This window comes from Varroa destructor, unplaced genomic scaffold (genome assembly GCF_002443255.2).
Source record: "Varroa destructor unplaced genomic scaffold, Vdes_3.0 BEIS01000004.1, whole genome shotgun sequence".
Lineage (NCBI taxonomy): Eukaryota > Metazoa > Arthropoda > Arachnida > Mesostigmata > Varroidae > Varroa > Varroa destructor.
This window is the reverse complement of record NW_019211457.1, coordinates 51,336,718-51,345,167: the sequence shown is the minus strand read 5'-3', so window position 1 is coordinate 51,345,167 and position 8,450 is coordinate 51,336,718.

The window sequence follows — 8,450 nt, the reverse complement described above, 5'->3', positions numbered from 1 at the left end:
ATGCCAGCAGTGTGTTAGTGGTCGTCATACATGAGCGTGCGAGTGTTTGTGTGTATGAAAGGACTATGTTTTCACAACCCAGCGCCCCAGCGCCCAGTTCTGAGATTCGCTTTCGACTCCGCTAGCATATACGTGAATCTCGCGGGATCTACTATTCATAGAAGCCGTTATGGGTTTACGATCGGTTCGAGGTAAAATGTTTCATTTCCCATAACAAAATATTCATCTCCAAACACTTCTGTCAGCCTGAATGTCTTTGGCCGTCGAAACGACTAGAACGACAGTCAGTAACTGTTCTCTGCAGTGTTTCTACATAACTCGAATGCAGGCCACAATGCCAGCAGCCACATTTGGCCTGGAAACAGTGGCGAAGCCAGCTAAACAAATCTTCCTTCAGAATATTGATTTCTTCCTTTCTATTCCTGCTACTGCCTTTGGTACGGAACGCGCTGAAAACAAGTCGTCCGATAAAAACGCCTAATAGACATAAAGATCAAAACGACGGGAATCAACCGTTCAGTCAGCTAAAGCCAGTCAATTAGTTTTCTGTTTCTGTCACATCTTTAAGTTATCGATAAGTGTTTAGCAAGTGCTCTTTCAGCTGAACCCCTTTACACAGAACTGTTCGTAATCTACTGTAACACCGAACTGGCCACGAATTATTTAACGTATATACAATAACTTATAATCTACAAATAGTCTGATTTCGATTAAGAACGCGCTGTTCACGTATGAAATGTTCGCAGTAAATAAATTTTGTATATATTTGCGGAAACTAAGTAGCTTATTTAGGCAAACGGCTACTTATCCACTATTATGTAGCTGCTGTTAGTGCGTTCTACATAATTCCATTATTTTTTTTCGTTCACGAGCTCATTTTGTTGCTAAAGCTTATCATATAGTTCTCTCGACTATTCTAGCGCTTAGTTCTCTTCTGACGGGGTCGCGACACGAAACTTGATTAATCTAACGCCTTAACGAACCGATGGAACAACACCTTTGTTTTCGGCCTGAATCGAAACGAACATTCACTCCTAATTATTAACATCTTTGTCATTTTACGCGAACAATTACACAAAAAAACAGAATTTCTTCAAAGCTTCTAGACTACTCGTACGTAGCCCTCAATTCATTCGGCATATAAGCACTTACTTAAACATAGAGATATAATAGAACGCATAGATCTATCCGTTTAATTTAACCTACTTTTTACTCATTCTTACCGGTATGGTCAACAACGATGGCATGAAAATTATCTTTACCTTTATATAGGATTGTTAAATACGTGCGAGAAAAAAAATATGTATATGGCATGTTTTTATTTATAGGTTTAATATTTTCTGTCAGCATCATCGCAGCATGGGGTAGGTGTTGCACGATGTGCGCTGGTGCGTCTGGGCAGGGCCCTGCAGCGGTGCGCTCGGCGATGATTGAATATCTCAATTGGAAGAAAAAGCCTAATACTTCATCCATGTATCAGCTGACGTATTGACGTCAGGCTGTAGAACTACACTTTGGCAATATCGACAATACTACAGTATGGTAAGCTGAATAGGGCGACTGCTGCACTCGAGGACAAAACAATCAGAAAGAGCGTCTCGCAAAGTGGCTGTGGTTATAAATTCAAAAGATTGCTAAAGAGCGGCAATACAGGGGCACTGAGGCGAGCTCCTTGAATGACATTATGTGCGTAAAGCTGATGACGGCTTCTGTATATCTTCACAGAAGCGTGCGGAAAAACGTGCGTGGTTAGAAAGCCATTATGTCAAGATGATACGAACATGTCAAATGTGGACTCATGTAAATTGTGCGATATAACAAAGAATCATTCCCCTAATCCATGTCTCAGTATTTTTAACTTGAACAAAACTTGCATCAGCTACTTAACCCTGTCCGAGAGCACTTCGTTGAATCAGTCAATCTTATTTTCTACAAACTAAAATTACACTATTGATAGAGAAATAAACACAGATGCGTTTTTAAATAATGTATGTAACTATTACAGGGACAATATCAATGGACGTCCTATAGTGTAAATATATGAATAGACTGGGACCCTTTTTTTAGCCCATAATTAGGAATATCTTAATGTTTTGTAGTTTGCAGAGATGAATTTGTGTATTAAGCAGCAGGGCAGGCTCAACCTCAGGGCCTCCACTTAATCACTGTAATCCTCAGAAATATATTAAAGAATAACTTCGAATGGTACTCCACGATACGCTAAGCTAGGTTTCCTCTAAGCCGCACCGCAAATCTTCTTCTAAATTTCTAGTAAAAAATTACAAACTATAGGAATTGGTGGCGAATCGCCAAAAGAGTAAGATCTGATTGACAGATTTCTGACATTACAGACACGGCATATGATGAGTGTGAAACAACGCTAGAATTTCATGCATAAACGGCTTACACAATGAAAACTACATAGCGAAATTACAGGTTTTACTGTAGACCTTTTCTTCCGATTCTCGCAGAGAAGCTTAGGCAAAACGATCCGAAACGGCCATTATAACTTCGGTCATCAGGAGCACGCGTCTAACAGTAGGTGAGTGATTCCTAGCTGAGGTTAAAGTAGATCGAATATTCAACACCTGTCATTATTATTAATGTTCCTGCACGGTATGGCTGGTCATGTCGCCCTTTTCAATGTCCTTCTTGCTGCTCTACTAATCGACAGATACACGGATAGTGATCATCGGTTTGTTGCCATGTGCGTTGTTTAAAATGTAAAAATGCCGAATTGCCTCATTTTGCGTTGCTATGACCAATCTTCTCTCTCTCTCTCTCTCTCTCTCTCTCTCTCTCTCTATATATATATATATATATATATATATATATATATATATATATATATATATAGCTCGCTTAATACGTTTCCTTTTTCCTTTGCCCCTCCTCGCTATTTCGTGTTGTTACTTTGATTTCTCAGGTGCCCATATACACCGAGCCTATATTAGAAGAGCGAAACGTGCGAGCAGGCATATAAGTACACGTCGTCCATGGCAGCACGAATATAAGCATAAGCAACATAAGTATCTCCGTTTTTATCATTTATGTTGCATGATTTGCACTCCACACAGATAGCCCAACTACAGTGGAAATGCCACTGCAGCAGATAGCCAGCCACTTGTTCGTACGTAAGTGTCAATCGTCGGTAGCAGGCGACCTCTGCAAGCCAAAAGTGGTAGAAATAAAGAAGGAACCCATTTAAATGAAACGTGAGACTTGCAAAAACGGCCCTGTGATAGTGCAACAGGATGTTTTATGGACAGAGAGCAAGGACGATAGCTAAGAGCCTGGCTGCGCTAATTAATACAACTGTGAACGTACGTACGTACGTTTATATATGTGTATTAACTACGTCTGCATTGCAGCTTTTTTCCATCAATACTTGACAGAATAAAGTCTCCGGCAGAGTAAGCTTCGCGGGCAGTTGCCGGTAAACACTAGTGGGTATACTGTGGATCATACAGTGCCCTCACTCTGGGGCCCATATAACGTCTATAACTCGCACATTGGGATTTACTTCTGGCATACATTCAGACAGGCTCCCATAAGCATCTTGCTGAAGCATTTATACACAAGAGCACAATTAGCGACCCATCCAGTCTGCAGCCAGACAAAAATGGCTTAATTACATTGAGCCATACCAGCCTCTGCTATTCCGTTCGTTTCCCGACCATGCTTCCTCCGAGTGTTCAGTGGCGGTGTTCAGAAACTCCATGCCGTCCACAAGCTCCCAGACGCTACTGTTAAATGACGCTATAGAAGTGGCCGACTTTGGTGGAGTCTTTTTCCACCTGCTGGCTGTTCCGGTGATAGTCTGTAGGCACGAAGTTGATTACTGTTTTATAATTTGATTTCGAGAATTTAGGCCGCATACGGGAATCCCGCTGACAAACCTTCTGAAGCTAAACATAAAGTGTACACTAGAATCTTACTTGTCGCTCTTTCGATGCCTGCTGCCTTTTTTCCGGCTGCAACTTCAGATGTTTAACGTTGCACACCAACCTTCTGCCAGGAAGCCAAGGGACTGGCGAGGTGGGGCGATTAATCCCCAAGGAAAAATCTTCGCCGCAAGAGCTGGCTTTTATAGTCAGAATCGATGGCAGCTAAAGTCAACCCGCTTAGATCCAGATCTCGTAATTTGTTTTACCTGCATCTAATTGCTACGAATTATGTGTAAGCTTAAAAATAATATTGTAATCAGATTTCTAAGGCATGAGATGGAACTAATGTCCGGAAGTGTCACTTACAAAACCGCCGTGACGACGCGTTGTACGAAACGAGAACCGTTTTATGTACAGAAACGGTTTCAATTGGACTACAGAAGGGGACTAAAGCTAAAAAGTCGATTTTATTCAGCGAGCACCATGTCTTTGAGGCCCACATAATAAGCCTGAGGCTCATAGCGCGTACTCAGAGCTAATAATACTCCTATGTGAGAACAATTATATGACAACGTTGCATGATGTAAACGCCTTTGGCACGCGTACGAGAGAGCAACTGATTGCGTCTGATTTTTTGCCCATCGATTTAAAAAAATTTATCTCATATACGTAGATCACGAGCGTCAGGTAATACATTGAACGACGCGGTCATAAACCAAAGCTAAAGTGGTGGTGTTTTTTGATATTGAGTTCCTTTTTTTGTGTCTGATGTCAAGTTTTTTTTGTGTACCGAGACAGCTGGGGTGAATATCATAATGGCAGTCTAATCTTATTCTTACATTGTCACATAGCGTCAAAAATTCCTCACTACCTATAGATTACTCGCATGTAGCTAGTGTCGCTGCACTACAGTAAAGTCCCTAATTTGAATCACCAGACGTTACAAATGCGCTCGCTGTTTGATATTTTCCTGTGATACCGGCCATTGAAACGATCGATCTGTCCGTATATCTGTCGGAACCCTATGATTTGCTCCTAGATCCACTCAATATTGCCGCTTGAATATTTCTTATGGAAGGAAATGGTTATGAAATGAAAAGGATATCTTCACTGTTATTACGTGACAACTCCCTGCCTTTTGAGATAGTCTAAGCATTTGGAGGATCTTTGGCAAACTTGGTCACTTCTATCTATGCCTGCTATGATGGCCTATTCGAAGTCGTTAACATTTCCTATACGAAAACGTGAACTGATAAGCTAGATCTTGTAATTTGCAAGGCCTGCACTAGATGATAATGGTAGACGGGAGATCCCTGCTAAATTTTTTGGTTCAAAAAGTTGTCGGCAAACTACCGAATTTCTCAGTACAAGTTCGAGCCTATATAAAGTAAAGCCAAACATTGAGCCGCTTGTTGTCTTCAAACAACAAAACTACAAGATCTGTATTAATTAATCTATCTGTTTCTTCTTAATTTGCTTATACACATGTATGTATATATATATATATATATATATATATATATATATCTTTACCATTTAGATCAGTAATATGTGGTCGTCGGTCATATAATAATAACAGGCAATAGACTAAAAAAACTACTAAGACTAAAACATTTTGTTTTAGTTAAATTTGGATCAGTAGAGTTTTTCGAATAGTCATTTCTTTAGCCATGTGCTAACCAGCTTCATGACCCTTACAATGTTATATTTATATCACCAAAAATTATCCAAAACTTTGCCTTTAGATATTCTACTCTATTTCCGATAACCTGATGACAAATCGAGACTCACACGATTCAACAGTGCACGAAATAGTAAATATAGTAGTATATGAAAAAAATTCAGACACTTTTATCGCTCAATATTAATATAGTTATTAACCATGTTTACTTCATGTTTCGGACAACGAAACAGTGAGGTTATGTTATTTCTTCTGTAGCGCGATCGATAGGACCCTATGAATTCGTCTTAGTTTAAGGGCATTTATAGACGGCAATCAAGACCTCCATCCCGGCGACAGTCACGGGTTGGAAGACCAGTTCGCTCCCACTATGGGGCAGTTGATAGGCTGGAGTGAAATATTCAGTTGAAATTAAGGTTTCCGCACTCTACGAACTAAATAGAAAACACCATATTTGTTATTCTTACGACAAAATGTTATTATATTTCGTATTTCCTGCCATTGTTTTCCATTTCCATCCATCCTTCCTTCGAATTATGTACGCCGTCTGACCAGTTTCTTTTCGAAGAAGCTTTTCGATCACGTTTTTAGTTGTTAATCCGTGTCGAAGAGAAGGCCACGAAGGTAATTGCCGAGTGTACGGTAAATGTGAAAGTTTGTTGACGCAAAGTTTGGAGAATGTTAAGGGTGCAACAAAAGTTCGAATTCAAAGTCGATGAGACTGGGTTTTACGAAGTTTACCGTGTGCATCCTTGTGTCGTCGTGGCCCATGGTAACATGGCTTCATTTGTAGGGTCTTTCTTTTATAGCCTAATGCAATTGGGTCAAAAAAGTATACGTCCCAGTGAATCAGGCTCTCGCGGCCCACAAAATTCAAAGCACAATCTTTTTTTAATGAAGATTTAGTTGAACTCTGGGCCTTGGCTTCTCTCCTGGCTCCACCAGTTCCGATTTCGAACTGACGTACAGATACCATTCCCTATCACCGGGATGATTCTGTGCAACAATTGCTCATCGCAGTCGTGTGACGCTTAGGCGTCACGGGCGAAATGTTCAGTGCAGCGCTAAGCCTTAATTCTTTGCTGGATTTAATGAGTTAATACACCCATACGCACACGCACCGAAGCTCGACTTTTCTGTATAAATCCAAATGACTTAAAATAGTCGCTTGACTGCTGTCTATCTTTTCGGTCGATTTGCAAATTGTTTGTCGGCCGACTCCTTTCAAAATTGCCTTCAGAAGGTCGCCACCAAATCCAGACGACTAACCGCAGCGGACGTCATACTTTAGGTTCTGGATATTGTGCTCAAATATGGCAAATTACTCTTGAATAGGCTTTTTAAATGGTAGCATCGTTATCGTACACAAGGCACATATCCCGAGCTGTTTTAGTCTCGATCAAATATGTAGCACAGAAGGTGTCGAAGACGCACACCTTGCTACCTGGAACATCCATCTTCAAGGAGATTTCTGGAATTGAAATTTTAGTCACAAGATAATACAGTACCTTTACAACGCGCCGATAGGGCTGTTTACCGGAAGCAAACAAAAGCGGAGGGCACTTTTTTTTTGGAAAAATACGGTGGGAACTTTTTTGTAATTTGCAAATGCGCAAAAACTACATTAATATCGACGCGTAGAAATTGCGTTCGCATAGAAACTACATCAACTGCCGTTTCAATTATCCTATTTCATGGTCGAAGGAGCCCAAAAAAATTAGGAAATGTTTTTGCTCTACTCTCAAAAAATGACATTTCGCTAAGATTAAACGTAGTCGAGCCAACTTTTGTCATTTACCCTTTTTTCATCATAGTCCAACCTAACGGATCATTTAACTACGATTGTGTCCCACATATAAACTAGTAGGACTCAGCATGTAGAGGAGATAACCGATTTCCCAGTGTTTTTTTTTTTGAATCTAAACAATCAGATCCTGTAAATTCCTCTGTTCAGCTTCGTGACATAAGCACTCAGCTGTACATGGAACCAACTACCTTTCAACTTTAACTTTCTTACGCATCTTCGGCTCACCTTGAGTGAAATATCCAGCCGCCAAAAGACCAGATTTCTTCAAACATACGAAACGAATGAAGTACGAATGGCAGCATTAGAGTAACTCAGCCGATTGTGTCACCGAGCCGCAATTCAAAAAGTTATATGTATTATAAATTTTATCATGAAACGTTGAGAAATTCAATAAAAATAATCTTTATTAAGGTCGGGTAACATTGAGTTAAATGAAACTGAGCCTATTAGCTCGCCCTAGTAGAGCGATGCGTGTGTTAATAAAAATTACAACAAGTACCATTGCGGCCGGTTTGGCCTACCCTAGCCATTCAGCAAATAGACATAGCTACAGGAGGGGGTCTATTCACACATAGTCTTATGGTTATGTCGTTTTATAGCTAACAGCGCTTGCTAACGACTCTATCCAAACGTAGATCTATTTAAACAGGATAATGTTGGTCTTAAGAAGTCAATACCAGAATCAATCGGATCGCTATGATATTTAAATTTACAACTGCCATAGTGAAGCGCGGTCACTTCTTACTTAGATATAACTACGATAAAAGCTGGACGTCAATTAACTATCGGCTTCACTTAACTCTCTACGCTTTATAAATAATTTAATTGATGGATTTAATTCTTCTTCTCATAGACCCTTTCTACTGAAGGGAAAAAAACAACTCATGATTTCAGTAATATATTCGGTTGTATTTCAAATCAGCTTAGTTGAAATCGTTTTCAGCGGTACAAAACGACTGTCTAACATGACGAAAAGCCCACCATAGTATGCTTTAATTATTGACCCGATGTGTGCGAGCTTACTTTGAGTGGACTGTGTGGGCGTTCGTAGGACCGCCATACAACTCTGATCTGC